Genomic DNA, 16,594 nt, shown 5'->3' with positions numbered 1-16,594 from the left:
ATGTTTGATATGTACATGTTCTCGCCTTTCTGGCTCAGATCTTGCTTTCCTTTTTTTCTACATTCACTTCATATCTAGTAAAAGTACTTTATCTCTATTAAAATGGAGTTGAGGTTTTTCTTTCTTGGATATTGAAGGAGGCATGCCTGACACAAGGAAAAATACAATAAAAACTCTACAATAATAGCAATAGCACTTTGACCTAAATACCACTCTACAATGCTTGGTGACATTGGAAGGATGGAAGGCTGAGTTCAATCTTGCAATACTGCATTCTAACCACTGTGCCATCACAATAAGGTTCTCTAATCTCATCTTCCTGCCATTATTATGGTGTCAGGTTTCCAAAATATGCCCTAGTTGATTCATGAGCCCCCCTTTCCTCACCATGGCAACTTTATGAGTTGACACGTGAGTTACTAGGCCAAAAAATGGAACCAAATAGGTAGACCATGTAGAGACTTACAAGACTGACTTTTATAAATTTTAAAAAAAATATCATTCCAACTAGATTTTGAAAATTTATAATTCATTTTTACATTCACAGAATTCTCAAAATAGAGAATAGCAAGCGAGAACAAACGTTTTAGAATATTAACAGTAACATAATAAACATAACAATTTAATCAATATTTTTCTTCATCGGCAAGGAAGGTAAAATCCTGAAAAACACATAGGTCAGTTTCAGGGGACTGATACATTCTTGTCATTATAAAGTATTAACAAAGTATGGATGTCCTAGAACAGGGGTGTCATATTCAAGGCCCAGGGGCGGATTTGGCTTGTGGGGTGCTTAGATCTGGCCCAAGGGGCCGCCCTGGAAACAGCGGACTGGCCCACAGTGCCTCTGCCAGTGAAAATGTGCAGACCTCCCAACCTCCATTTTTATTGGCAGACAGTTGCAGGAAGCCGTTGCAGCTGAAAACAGAGCTCATGAGTGCCATGTGCGACTCCTGAGCTCCATTTTTGCTGGCAGAGAGTTCCAGAAAGCCATCACAGCTGAAAACAGAGCTCGGGAGCCCATTTTCGCTGGCAGAGTGCTCAGGCCACCATGTGTGTCCCTGACATGAGTGACGTTGAGTTGTCCATGCCCACCATGGCCACGCCCACCATGACCCCCCCCCCCCGTGGTCAAACTCAACTCTGATGTGGCCCTCAATGAAATTGAGTTTGACACTCCTGCCCTAGAAGTAGTTTTCCAATACTCCTTCCCACACTACTTCCAATTTCATTTACTAATTGATAACTTCATATGTTCATTTCAGGTAAAATATGGCTGGTGTATAGCATCAACCTTTGCATATAAAATATATCAGAACAAACTGTTCAAGTCATTAGAAGTGCAGTCCCTAGGAATAGCAGGTTGACTATCCTTGATCTGGAGTTTGGGAGAAAAGTGTTAATCCTAAAAGATTTATTCAAGGGTTTTTTTTAGCTTAAGAGAAAGGTGCTCTGACAGTTTCTGCTGCAGATATGATTGCTTCTGAAAGTTACATGAAAAAGAATGTTTAATGTACACAGAGACACACACATAGTTCAGTTAACTCTGGTGAAGGAGAGATAAGCTTATTATTGGGTATTCTGGGAGGAGTGTTATTTTATTCAACACACATCATAGTAAAATAGTTGGTTATAAGTAAGTTGTGTTGATCTTCTTCACTTGACAGTGAAATCCCTGATTTAATAAAAGAAACAATCCATTATTGAGCAATGTTCAGAAGAGATAACATATTTGATTGTCTAATTAAATGTGATTCAAAATGATTCTTTCCATTCTATTTCCTTCTAATTTCTCCCTTTTTGGTAATATGTTCACTTTTGTTTTTCTCACACTTTTTAAAAAAAAATATACACTATGTAGGTGTTTGGGTGCATATTTCAATAAACACAGCCATATTTCTTTTTGCAGTTTTGCTCCATGTGTACAGTTTTTGCAAATAAAAGCCAGAATACTAAACTGGAAATGATAATGACAAAAGTACATATCTGTTTACTTGTCTTCAAATACAAATTAATGTTATCACCAAACCTCTCCAGTGATGTTTTAGAAAAATTGAGTCCTGAAAGATTAAACACATAGTTATCAACTCTTGAATAATGTACTTTTGTAATACTAGCCATACGTCAGCTGTGAACGGTGCCATTAACTTGCTATCCTGGTTTCTCCTCACTTAATGATCCAAATTAAGACAGGCAGCTCTGCCACCTACCTGTTCGGGATTCCATTGGGGAGAAATCCAGTGATCATTATAATGATGCATGCCAATAAAATATACCTCAATTTCTCTTCAAATATTTTGGGTTCTTATTTAAGTGGGAATTCGTCCCACAACAACTAGGGATACTAAAGTTCTAGATACTGACCAGCCCAGAAAATGTCCTCAAAGATTAGAGAGAATGGATGGCTATGGAGATTCGCTTTGTTTCTTCACTTTACATCGTTGAACTATACAATATAGGACAGGGGTGTCCAAACTTGGGAACTTTAAGACTTGTGGACTTCAACTCCCAGAATTCCCCAGCCAGCATGGCTGGCTGGGGAATTCTGGGAGTTGAAGTCCACAAGTCTTAAAGTTCCCAAGTTTGGACACCCCTGATATAGGACAAGAGATCTACAGGAGAAGACAGGGTCGAGTGCAAATGGTATAGAGGACTGTAGAAAGAAGACAAGTCCAAGTTGTAATCATCAGATGGAGTTCAGGCCACTACCGTGCAGAATTTAAAAAAAGAATAAGATGGAAAATAAAGAGTTGTGGTAACACAATGAAAAGTTATATGAGTGGCAAGATAAAGCAGTAAAACGTGTGCCAACAAATATGTAAAGGATACTAAAAGCAATCTGATACTGCAAGTGTAGTTACCTTGCTTGGGAGTAGAAATAAGATACTAGGCTTGGATTTCTGATGATGAATTTTCCAGATTATTATTATTTGATATACACTTAAAGACAAAATCAGGTATCACATTAATAACATAACCACAATTCAAACTGCCAAGCCGGTTGTTAAGCAAAGCAATCATTAAGTGAAACCATGACCGTGCTTACAATCTTACTTCAACTTTCCTTTGTTTTACAGACCTGCAAAGGTGGTAAATGTGAGGACGGTTTTCACAGTCATAATTGCAAATGGTCACTAAACAAGGCCATTGCTAAATGAGGACCATCTATATACTCTTTAACTTTCTGACATTGTCAGAAAGCACTAAAAACTATTTGAAGACACCATTTGCTGGTGACCAATGGAATCGTACAATGATAAAAACATTGTGAAGGAAGAATATTTGGTTAGTTTATTCTTATTTTATTATAAAATAACAAACTCAGTTCAGGACTGTACTTAATTATTTAGCTCAGACATTTTAAACTTCAAATATTTTGCATTTAGGTTGTAATTGATTGAAGTTGAAGTAATGCATCCTCCTTTTTATACATTTTCACTTACAAGGCATATGTGACCTCATATGGCTATTTTAATTAGGCACTTCAGTTCATCAACACTATTCCTATGTTTTCCAACGTTCACTTCCATAGAGTGCCAGAGGGAATACCATGACTTATATGATAGTGATCTTTGTTGTATAGATATTTCACCACATTTTGTTATTATTTCCAAGGCATTTCATGGGTGCTCTGTCAAATACACCACATGGTAGCCTGTTGTGTATTTCTTGACTGTTTGTTCCTTTACTGTTGATGTTTGATCCTAAAAGGTGGAAGCTATCTGTAACTTTAATATCTCAATTGCCAGTTCTATGACTTGTAGTTCTACTTGTTATTAGTTTGGCCTACTTTATATTTAATTTTAGCACCATTTTTTCCACTTTGTTTCTTAACCTTCAGAACGAGAGCTGACAAATTATTTGCATTTTTCGCTATCAAAGCCGTGTCATTAACATTATTGTGAGTTATTCATGTTTCTTCATCCAGTTTTTAAAGCATTCAGGGAAAGCATACAGCCTTGACTCCTTTGACATCATGGAGCAGCCTGCTTCATCATGTTGTATCCATCCTACAATGTTGTAACCTGTATTTAAGTTTCTCAAGAGGACAATGAGATATTTTTGGAATTCTCCTTTTTTCTGAGCATATTCCACAGCTTGATATATTCACACAACCCAAGGTCTTTCTATAATTAATACAGTGACTCTTGTTCATGCTCTTTGGCTTTCTCAATTATCCAGCATGCTTCAGCAATAATTCCTCAACCTTTTCCAAAGTTAGCTTGAACATTTAGTATCTCTTTTTGCATCTGAGGCTGTACTCTGCATTGGATGATTCTAAGCATTATTTTGGTAGCATGTGAAAATAGATAAATTAATAGAAACTAAATATAAATATGTTTTGGTTTAAAACCAGACCAACGTACCTTCACCTCCCCCCTACTGGTGTAAAAGAAGTAAGCTGAAACAAAAAAAAAGCTATCTGGAAGAGTGCCATCTCAACCTACTTGAGGAAAGCTATCAATGTTGAACAAGTCAAATTTCCAGGGGAAGGCTGTTCAGCAGAAGAGAGACCATGATTGAGAAGCTTCTCCTGTCCCGCGTCCTTACACACACACCACACACCACACACACACACACATACACACACCAATTCTGACATCTCAGAACTCTTTTCTGCAAGACAGGTGGAATTACAAAGCTCCTACACTCTCTGTGCTTAAATGTAATTTTCCATTTGCTTGTAGGAGGTAAAACAAAGATTAGAACTCCAGGGACATTCAAAAGTGACTTGACTGCAGATATTCTTGCCAGTCACCTCAGTTTCCAAGCTGAGGCCAATCATTATCCTCTGTTCACATAATGTGAGAAAGTACAGCCAGACCTAAGCAAATACCAAACCGTGATTCAGATTGTGGTTATGATGTGGATTCCTTAACTACTGTCTGAAGTCACTTTCTCATTCCCCTGCATCCTGAACCTAATCATAATATTTCTTAACATGTTTCCTGTTATGAAAACCAAACCAACCAATTTTTTACTCAACCATGGAGCACTCAACATCTACATTTCTGTAAGAAGGTTTCCACGTGGCGTTCTCAATAAAAAGGACACTTTTTGTTAAGTAATCTTATTTTGTTTGCTGAATGATGATGTCAGTGAAAAGTCTACTGAGATTGAAACCTGAGTAAATATTCCAGCCTTGGGATTCTCAAGCAAAGAAGTATTATGGAACTTATACAAATTGTATGAGTAATCTTAATGAGCAAACTGTTATCTTAAGTTCAATAATATTTAATGCTGTGTTCATATAATACATCCATTGAGGTATAAAGTTATTTGAAGTTGGAATAGCTACATACATAACACATGCACCAGTAGTTCCAGAATAACTGCCAGAAATATTAATACCTTCTACTGATACATTATGAAAGCTGTTAATATAACTGGAAAGAATTTTGACTACATCTCTCTGAATTCTGTATAATTCATTAAACTGGAATATATCTAGTCAGTTAGGGAAACAAAGAATTTGCATGCTTATATTACAAACAAAATAATCATCCTTTGAATGGATGGAAACACAGAGATGAATATTAAAACAAATATAGATCTTTGTAAGAACTTGTTAAAGGGAAAAAGAGCTGGACTATGTATGAAATAGCAGCACTACAGCAACATTTTATTTTTTAAAAATGCTTCTGAGTTTTGCGTCCCAGATATTATAAGAAATAGAGGTTGTGCTGAAGACTGTTGATTTGCTTCACAACATTTATACATTTGGTGTATGTTCCACCTTTATTTTGTATAACTCAAAATTGCACACCTCAAATAAGGTTGTTATTCTTTTTTTAAAAAATTAATACAATTTAAATAATTAATGCAGGGACACTGATAGACCTCAAGGATGCCATTTTTAGACCTGAGGTTTGGTGGCGAGAACATAAATGTCTATGACATTTTTTGAGTGGGAAATCCATTCAACACAGAACGGTTTTTATTGTCTTCTGAATGTGTACTCCAAATTCACAATCACCCATTGTCTGAAAAGAAAAAAGTCCTAGATTCCTCAAATATTTTCCCTTGTGTTTGTTATTGATTTGGTGAAGAATGAATAGCAGGCTTTTCTCTTAGGGATATTCAAAATTGCACATTACTGAAGGAAACAAGGCATTCTACAGAACCGTGAAATATTCAGGAAGAGAGAATACAATTTTGCATTGTATCTGAAAATTTGCTGATTAAAAAATTCAGCTCTCTGTATTCAGAGAGTCAGGATGACATAAACATAGAAGAGGGAATTCCAGGATCTGGTCCTCCCTTATACATAGCTGGGTACTTCTGGGCTGACTGAAACTGACTGAAAAACAAGCCCCTTGTCATATCATACACTGATAACTTCACTTTGTGAAGTACAGTAAATGCAGGACAAAAGAAAGAGATAAAGACAAGCAATCTGGACAAATGCTAGAAACAATAATAATTTATCAAGATAGCTAGATGATAGTTAGCTAGCTAGCTAGATGATAGATTATGGATAGATACTGTAACAATACCCATTTAATTCAGTGCATACATGAACTCTTTGTAGATGAATTTTGGCACTGTAACTTACTGCATGGAAATATACTGTATGTAGCTTCAGTATTTTTTTAAAAAATTCTTACACAACTATCCTTCTTCAGAAACAAGAAATTATGCTTTTTCTTAAAGAATTCTATAGAATTTTGAAGAATGTGTTATTTTTTCCAGAGACAATTATTTTTCCAGTGAACATACTTGTCAACACATTTCTGGATTCTAGTTTAATGTAGCCTGAACATGAGGGCAGTGCTACAGGTCCTTTTTGATGGTAACATGTAAAATTATAACAACTCCCACCGCCCCACGATTCCCACTAAGCAACACAGAAACACAGAAACAGTAAGACTGTGTCTGATGCCTTTCTTCTTTCTTCATTCAGTTCTATTTTAATATTGCAATGTGTTGTTTTGTTATTGGAATTGTAAACCGTGTATGTTGATTAGATTATACACATTTGTTTGTCCAAATTCTTGCAAATTAATAAAATTCCCAGCAGTAACTCTTCTGTCCTCTCTCTGACTGGAAAATGATAGCATTTTCCCAAGCCTAAACAGTAAAAATTGAGAGAAAAGTAATAAGGGATACAGGTAGTCCTCATTTAGTAACTGCCTCATTTGGTTATCATTTGCAGTTATTGGTTTGTAGAGATTCTCAGTCATCCAGGTCATCGTTGTCCAGTGGTGAATTCCTATTGGTTCGGACCGGTTTGGGCAAACCGGTAGTGGTTTGGCAGCCTGGGTCGCTGGAACTAGCAGCAACCCAGGCCTGCCATGCCCTCGAACCGGTTCTCTGGGCGGCGCCATAGGCGGCGGCATCATGTTTTTCACTTCTGCGCATGCGCAGAACAATTTTTATTGCACTGTGCATGCACGCGCAACGCACCTACAAGAAAACCGGCAGTGTTGGCTGCTGGAGCCCACGCCTGTCGTTGTCCCAAAGGTGCTTTTTCTGGAGGCAACTGGACTTTCTTGTTTTTTCTTTTGAAGACATTTCGCTTCTCATCCAAGAAGCTTCTTCAGCTCTGACAGGATAGTGGGGAATGGAAGGATTTATATTCCTTGCAGACAACTAGTAATCTGCATCCTTTTAGCAGGTTGTTGAAGCGCTTGGAGGTTTATCTGTATCCTTAGGGTCACCTGAGTACTCCTAGTTCCTGTAGTATGCAGTTTTTCCTTTGGAAATCCATTCCTACTCCCACACCATTCAAAGAGAGTTCATCCCAAATTGTATAGCTAAAAGACTTCAGTCATCCATTTGCAGTTATGACGATGATGAAAAATAACTTTGTGATCAATCCTCACATTTATGAACTTCATAGAAAAGGTCATAAAGCAAAGGAAAACTGAAATAAGATCATAAGCACAGTTACTGTTTCACTTAGCAGCTGCTTCACTTAACTGAATTGCCAATTCTAATTGTGGTCTTCTAAATGAAGTCTACTGGTATGTATTTCTGGAAAAGAGGAATTCATAAAGACTTGAGATTCATTTTGATTATCTCATCCTAATCAGGCAAAAGAGGACAAAAATATGTACCATGTTTCTTTGAAAATACGACAGGGTCTTATTTTCTTTTGGCCCCCGAAAAAACAGCTAGGCCTTCTTTTTGAGGGGTGTCATAATTTTTCTCCCATGCGCCTCGCCTGGCCACCGGGCCACTTCTTTCATGGCTGAAAAGAGCAAGTGACATGCCTTGCCTGGCTGCTGGGCCACTTCTTTTGCAGCTGAAAGGAGCGACCTACATGCCCCATGTGCCATGCCTGGCCACCGGGCTGCTCCTTTCTCAGACCGGCTGCCCATGCGCTTAAGTAGGGCCAAATTTTGGGGGTAGGGCTTAATTTTAACACATGCGAACAAAACAGTTCAGTGCCTTCTTTTTGGGATGGGTCGTGTTTTAGGAGAAACACAGTAGGATAATTGTGGTTAACACAGTGAAAAAAACTGCATTTATGCTAACTATCATTATGATAACACTGTTCTCATTTTGATTTTGTATATGATTTTTAATAACTCTTTTATTGTTCTTCACTACATGTGAGTGTTATTGTTCCTACTTTTTAGAAAGTTTGTTTACATTGCCTTGTGATTTCATAGTTTGCATTAATAAATGTTTAGGGGGCCTTTCCTGAAAGAGATTTTGGGCCTTAGCACCAAAAGTCTATTCTGTTAATTCTATGATTCAAACAAACTGTAAGATCTATTTTCTTGCTGTTTGATCACAGACATTTTTTCCTTTTTCAATTAGAAGATTCTATAAAAGATCTTAAGATGCCTTTGTTTATTCCCACAAATCACAGCAGTCCTTTGAGGATGAGCCCCCTTCTCATGAGCAATGCACATAAAATTAAATGAAAACCTTTGCTATTTAATTTTTGTAGATTCAGCTGTTGTTAAAGGCAAGGTCAATTAAAATTGTTTCATGCTGCAATACTTGATCCACATATGTCTCATTTAATTTCTGTTTAGAAGACATAATAATAGTCTTTAAGGTTGCAGGACTTTATACAGGTTTTAGGGAGTCAATTCCACCGAGCTCAGTGTGACGCACACGAGAATAAACATAGATAGTGCATCATGTCCTCTTTGCTGCTCTATTCTGCTATTTTTGATTCAATTCAATAGTTCTGCTTTCAGCTGAAAAACTTGTCTTTTATATAGTTTCTGAAGCTCAAAACATGCATTGCACTTTATAAATAACTTGCAATAGGCTTTGGTCTTCCTGGTTACCATATTTTAGCTGCAGAAATTCAGACAACAGTTCAAAAATATTCTCTTATTAAAGTATCAAAGAATCATTTTATGGCTATCTACTAATCTTCCAGATTTTTTTGAGTGCAGGCACGATAGACCTACATTTTTCACATCTTTTTTTATTTTTTTGGTAAAGGAAATGTGGGTGTCCTGATTTTAGTTGAAATTGTTACTATCTGCCAGGATAGCTATCTTCTATGAAGAAATTGAATTGTCCTTCAATTGCTTCATTTCTCAAAAGTCCTACTGTATATCAAGCTTCAGTCTTGGCAAGAGGGATATCTCTGTAATAAAGCAGCTCAGGAAAGGTTCCACACAAGATGACCCTTATTTTAGCTGCAACTTCATACATTCTGTGTATGAGAAAGTCAGCATATACCTGAAGTAGGTTTTTTCTTCTGTTTAGGACACAAAATGTGCATCTTTTTTCTCTCTCTCTCCTTTCCCTCCCTCCCTCTCCCTCCCCCTCCCTCCTCCTCCCCTCTCCATCTCCCTCACTCCTTGTCCTCTCCTTCCCTCCCTCCCTCTCTCTTTCTCTCTGTCCCTTTCTGTGTATGTGTCTCTCTGTTTAGAAGCTTAATGTAACACCATTTTGCTCCCCCCCCTCCTTACTTGAATGTAACATCCTCATTTTTAGCCAAAACCAAATACAGTGCCATCCATAAAGCCAGTCCAGGCCTTATATTTTCCAGGTTGCTGTAGATTCCAGAAATAGCAGTGAAGTGTTATTTAGAAGATAACGTATTCAACAGTAGAATAAAACCCAATCAGTTCAGCTGTTGTTTGCTCATTGTGTTTCAAGTTACTTTGATGACCCCATTTATCCCTTTAATACGTAAACAGATTAAAAGCTAAATAAGTTAAGAGGTGCTTTTCGTGACAATACTTAATTGTGTAGAGTGGATGCGAGTTCTGAATTATAATAGAACATTAAGACAGAAAAATAAGCTTTTCTATTAAAATTATCAACATAAATGCAATTTATCTTGAATAACTTGAAGTCTAGGTAGTTTCTTCTTTTAATAAGAGGTGTAATTTGCTTGTGCAATCGATTATGTTTTCAGCAAAAGAGGAATGAATAATTAGAGAATATTTAAAAGCAAAGTTCTCTTTGAGTTGAATTTAATTCTTGATTACTTTCATGGAGACATACTTTTTTTCTTTGCAGGGGGCATGATGCAGAAATAATTTGTCACTGCCTTCTTCTAGGATATTTTGGGGTGTTTTTTTAACTGACTATAGTTAAATGCTGTATATATGCTGTAAAGAAAGTAGAAAGATTTCAACTATGTGCTACAGAGTAGGCTTTTGATGCTCTGGGCTCCAGATTCAGTGCCCACAATCTTCTGAAAATATTGGAAAAACATCTCCTTGGATCACTGCTTATTTGCTCGGGTCTGTGTCAATACAAGTGAATCTAATGGTTTAGAGATTAGGCTTTTGGTAATACAGTTTCCTTTGTTCTATTAGTTGCTTATACTTTTCTAGGAACATGGATTAATGCAATTTATCAAGCTAGTCTTGTGGCTTATTCATTGAACGAATGGCTTAGTGTGATGTTTGAATCCAACCATTTTTGAAAACCTTTAAAAAATCTTACTTCTTTGACAATGTATCATAAAAATAATAAAATGAACACTTACGTTTATTCAAAGTTGATTCCATGGACTTCTGTCTACAATAGACTACATTTCTGCAGCAATTTACATCATTTAGTTGTGATATTATTACATGAATAATGCAAATGAAGTAATGACATCATCATCACCTACGCAATTCCATTTCACAGACTCATGCAATTGGTCCATTCAGCGAAGGAGTTGCTTATGTATCTTTTTCTCAAGATAATTTCCCCATTTGAAGGGATTGAACTGAGCATATGAACTGAGCTTTAGTATGACAAAATAAAACATGCATTACACAATGGTTCTTGATAAGAAAATTTCCATTGTTTTACATTTTGATCACTTTCCAATCCAGCTCAGTTAACAAGTCAAATCACTGGAAGTGATGCAATTCTATATGAATCTTGTTCAGTATAATATCAGGGAGCTTTCACCAGGGAGCAGATTTATGTATTTCCATCAATCTCTCAGTGGGATTGAGATATATCTAGTAAAGCTTTATATCAGGCCAGGATTCTTGGATTAGAGTTATAGGAGAAGGAATAGGTACAGTGAGAAAAGCATGCTTTAAAGAAAGGATGGTTTAAAGAATAATGCCCAATCAATTTAATGATACATCATTGGTTGCACTTGGGAGGAGGGTACTTCCAGTAAGGAAATAGCGAACTCACATCCTGTGGATAGCAGAAACATTGCACCTGAAACCAGCAACTAGATCTTGGATCTAGTTCACTGAAATCCTTCCAGACAGAGATCTTTATATCATCCATACATATGATGGATGGATGGATGGTTTTTGTGAGTAGATGGCAGAAACTGACTTTTTGCTGTTGCCAACAGTTGGGAGTTGCAGGATTCCACCAAGCTTATAGCCATCAATGTAGCCCTTTTTGGGCTCAGGGCTTGACTGAACCTCACATTTCAATCACTTTGGATTTTACTTTATTTTTTTATACTACTTTTTAAAGGCGAGATTTGGAATGAAGGGATTTAAAGAGATGGTGATACGTTGTTAATTATATTATATTAAATTTTCTGGGAATGAAGTGGGAAATTTCTTCTTTTTCTATTATATATACGTATGTATGTATGTATGTATGTATGTATGTATGTATGTATGTATGTATGTATGTATGTATTGTGTTACAACCCCTGGTATGCCCAAATATGGGAGGGAACACTCTGCTTACCTATACATACCTATTTTCCTGGCTTAGCTGATAAAGGAGGAGAGCCTGTGGCTTAGTGGCTAATATATCTGCCTAATATGTAGTACAACCCAGGTTCAAATCCCAGTAAGGGTATGGCTAGCTGATGAGAGCTAAATAGCTTGAAATAGATCTATACTAGCCTCCCTTTATTTATTTATCAGCACAAATATAACACACACACACACACACACACACACACACGTAGATTGCATTAGTTTTATTTTTGTAACATAACCTTTACTAAAATTATTATAAAAACAGAGAGTTGCACTTTGGAAATTTAGTTTGTAATTGCCAGCCCTTTGGTAATTCTTCTTCTGAGGTAATTTTTAAACTGACTATTTAAAAGGCTCATTACAACTTCATTTGACCTTTGTTAAAAGTGGTTAAAAGTGGTATATTCTATGCAACTGTTTACATTGGACTCTTGGGTGTACCTATGGTAAAATCTATACTCAGTAAAGATGTGCTTTCTATATAATGTTAGTCTTCTTAACATTTCAGTATGTATGATAACAGAAATGATTACTATTCATAGAACAAAACCAACTATCTACCCCCTGAACATTGATTATCATATTTTTCGGAGTATAAGATGCACCGGAGTATAATACGCACCAAAGTTTTGAAACGGCAAATTAAAAAAAAGGTTTTGCACTCTGCAAGCCTCTCAAAAACAGCCTGTTTTTCATGAAAATGGGCCCGTTTTTTCTCCAAAAAAAGGCATGAATAGCCTTTAGGAGGCTTGTAGAGTGCACCTGGGGGTTGGGGGGGCAAAATTGAGCAAAACCTGCCCATTTTTCACTCATTTTTGCCCTCCCCAGTCCTCAGGAGCTCTCTGAAAGCTTTTTACAGGCTCTGCACAGCCATTTTGGTGAAAGGGGTGGAATTTCAGGAGGCCAAAAATGCTATTCAGTGTATAAGACGCACCCAGATTTTCAGCCCCTTTTTTGAGGGAAAAAGGTACATCTTATACTCTGAAAAATATGATATTTTGAATATATTTTATTATCCCAAGCCAGGTTAATTTATCTTCTGGTAATAAAAGAAAGTCAAAGAGGGGTAAGGAAAAAGTTCATTTGTTTCTTCAACTTTTAAAATTGCAATGGGACTCTTTTTTTAATCCTAGCACTGAGAAGAACAAAAATGGACGAACTTTATAAAATCAGTTATTTTGTTTTAGTACTATATTTTTGTCCCAGGCTTTTATTTTTCCAATAGAAAAGGTCTATACAATGTAGGCACTTACATTTAGATCCTTAAACTATTTTTGTTAAGTTCAACATGTTTGCTGGTTGGAGGAAAAAAGCATATAACATTATAAAAGATTAATCTGTAAATTAAACTGCTAAAATATGGCATAGATTTTCATTGCCAGGAAACCAGGAATAACATTGAAAGTTGAATTCTGAATACCTTTTGCCATGAAAAATGTATTCAGTGAACTGCATTCTAAATTGTTGCCAAATTATACAGAATACTTCAGGATTTGTTTCTTCAGTAAAATCAATTTGTGGGAACCAAGTAGAGGAAGCAAAAATTAAGGAGAATGACAATGGCAGCCAATCAATTTCAAGACAGAATAAGATACAAAGCAAATGGGTTTACCTCATATTGCCCTAGTATGCAATAGCAATTTCCTCTTACTTTCCTTTTGAAATATTAATAAAAGTGGATAATGGCAGGTATTTCACAGAAGGTCAATTCAGTACTCTACAGAAGGTTAAAAATGATAACATTTCCTTCGAATTGAACTGATTCCTTGTTACTATATGGGCATATTCATGTAACTTTATTGTCCATGATATTGAAGTGGTTTGAGAGTGCTATAATCTGACAATTTTTTTTGTTTGCCTAATCTGATCAAGAGTCGTAGGGTTTTCAAAAGTTAATTTGAAACTTCTATTTAGCTTTTTGAAATTAGTCATAGTCAAGTAGATGCTGCCCCATTGTCAGCCTTGTTAGATAGTTCAGACAGGAAGCATGCTGAGATAAACCAATTCTATTTATTGTAAGATTGTATTAACAGAATCTTGCAAGACTGAAAGTATATTTCAACCCTGTTGCCTTCATAGGTCAAGAAACTAGGGACGATACCTTCTGAGATATTCGCCATGCCCACTGGCTGTGGCTGTTTCCCCTGTCTCCCAAGGTAATTCCCATGTACCACCTACAGCCATCAATGATTGCAAAGGATTGCTCACAATATCATAGGCTATTGCATATCAACAACTAGCATCTAGATAGCAGATAAGTGACAGAATGAATCATATCATCACAGTCTTCAGTACTATGCTAAAGTGAAGTAGAAATAATGAATAAATACATAGCTACAATAAATATATATTGTATCTATACATGGAAATCTACAACCATTTTATTGGCATTGCCAAAATATCAGAAATGTAAGTGGCTGTAGATATATATTTTTCAACAATCAGTGGAACTTAGAACTCCATGAAAAGGAAGGTGAAAAAAATAGGGGGGGGGGTGGGGAATAAAAGTTCCCTTTTGTGAATAGTAGCTTTCTTCAAAGCTTCGGAAATTATTTAGAGTTTTTTAAAAGACATCTGCATGTTTGTCTAATAATTGAAGTTGAACTCCAGAAGCTGAGGTACCATATTTTTTTGAGTATAAGACACAACTTTTTCCCTCTACGTACATCTTATACACTGAATACAGCATTTTTTGCCTCCCGAAACTCCACCCCCTTCACCAAAATGGCCATGCATTGCCTTTAGGAGGCTTCCAGAGTGCTCCTGGGGGCTGGGAAGGGAAGAAATGAGCGAAAAACTGAGCTTTTTTTTTGCTCAAATTTCCCCCCCCCACCCAGCTTCCAGGAGCTCTCTATAAGCCTCCTAAAGGCTATGCATGCCTCTTTTGACAGAAAGGGCCCATTTTTTGCAAAAAATTGGGCCATTCTTTGCTCATTGGGGGGGGGCTCCCCCCAAGCACTCTACAAGCCTCCTAAAGGCTATTCATGCCCTTTTTAAAATAAACGGACCCGTTTTCACAAAAACTGGGAGGTCTGCAGAGTGCAAAAAACTTTTTTTAAAAAATTTGTCTCTTCAAAATCTTGGTGCGTCTTATACTCTTATGCTTCTTATACTCCGAAAAATATGCTACTTAAACTCCATGTGGATGGCATTAAGTACTGTCCTTTAAGAACTGTTGTTATACAAACTATCAGAGTTCCAAGTAACACCCACAACAAAAGAAGACTCCAAGGTCTGACACTAACTATAAGAAGCCACCTTAGATGTTTAGCTGGGTTTTAGGAGTTGGTTTGATGAAGGAAAACAATAAAACATATGATAAAATTTGTTTTTGGTGTATTTTGAACAAAGTTTGTGGTTTGACACCTGACCTGATTGTACTTTAGAAAATAATGCAATGCTTTGATTTTGACGAAGACAGTTTCTGTGCTAGTGACTTTTCAAGGCATTTCCCAGCCAACAGTGAAAACTCAAGTCTTGTCTGTATGACTATTATTTTGGCCTAAAGGTGTTGTAGGACTCTTGAAGGTATATAAACTGCTAGTGTGGAAATTATATACATATGAGTTCCTGATTTTCAGTTGGGGCACAATCCAAAGTGAGACATATGCTTCCTATTGAGTGGAATTGGTGAAAAAAAAAAACTATCCTTTTTTCTTCTTCCCTGGAATAATACGGTGCAGCATGGAAAGCAAAGTTACAAACTGCTAGAGAAAGATGAATAGGCAAAATCCAGAGACCTCAGAAAGTACCCTTCCGTATGCAGTTCAGTGTCTATGTTTATGGTTTGAAAATGCCTGCAGCACTGTGGATATCCCCAGCTTAACCAATGCAAGGCCAATGGCCAACCAGTTTCTGATGTGTTATCCTGCTATTCCACAATGGCAAGATCCCTCTATATTTCTGTGCCATTCAGACAGAAGATGAACGCAAGAAGGATTCAAGAAATGTGTCAATGCCATTGCCCAAGGCAAGAGGTAATAAGCTAGCATTCCCTTCATCCTGTCTGATTTGCTGCCTGCCATGTCTGAGGAGGTAGAGAGAGGCAGGGAAAACAGGATTATTTGAGATATGAGGAAGCATGGAATAAAAAGGGACTGAGTTAGCTCCATATATGTAGATTTTAGACAAGGTCTCTAAAGGGTGAAGTTGGTATAAGTTGTCCAGTGGATAGATAAATGGACAAAGGACAGAAATGGAGAGTATGAATAAATAGATATAAGATAATACTTCAAGAAGTAAGAGGACTCTCTTGCTAATGATTATAAATCATAGAGGGTTTTTTTTAATTTTTGTGTACAATACACGAAATAGAATGAATTGCTATAGCAGTTTTATAGACATGGAGAAGAAACACTATACTTCTGTTCATAAAAGGAAAAAGAGCAGCACAAATGTGAAGCACAACGAAAAGTAATTTAAGCATTTTTTTTTCAAAGCTCAAAGTTTGAAAGAGAATTAAAAGAGGAAATATTCTGATGTATCTC

General features: G+C 36.6%; 1 protein-coding gene and 1 long non-coding RNA gene across 7 annotated transcripts in view; one reads left to right on the top strand and one right to left on the bottom strand.

Moving 5' to 3' along the window:
* The window catches only part of LOC309387792, a 957,351-nt gene extending 942,153 nt beyond the window's left edge, over positions 1–15,198 (bottom strand). The window contains exon 1 of the long non-coding RNA XR_014174668.1: positions 15,158–15,198. This is a non-coding gene — a long non-coding RNA (uncharacterized lncRNA). The remainder of the gene's footprint in view (positions 1–15,157) is intronic.
* HS3ST5 (heparan sulfate-glucosamine 3-sulfotransferase 5) overlaps positions 1–16,594 on the top strand; it is a 204,727-nt gene that overhangs the window by 14,287 nt on the left and 173,846 nt on the right. The window lies entirely within an intron of this gene.

The sequence above is a fragment of the Natrix helvetica genome, assembly GCF_964273705.1.
Source record: "Natrix helvetica genome assembly, chromosome: 2".
NCBI lineage: Eukaryota > Metazoa > Chordata > Lepidosauria > Squamata > Natricidae > Natrix > Natrix helvetica.
This window is presented reverse-complemented; position numbering and strand designations above follow the sequence as displayed.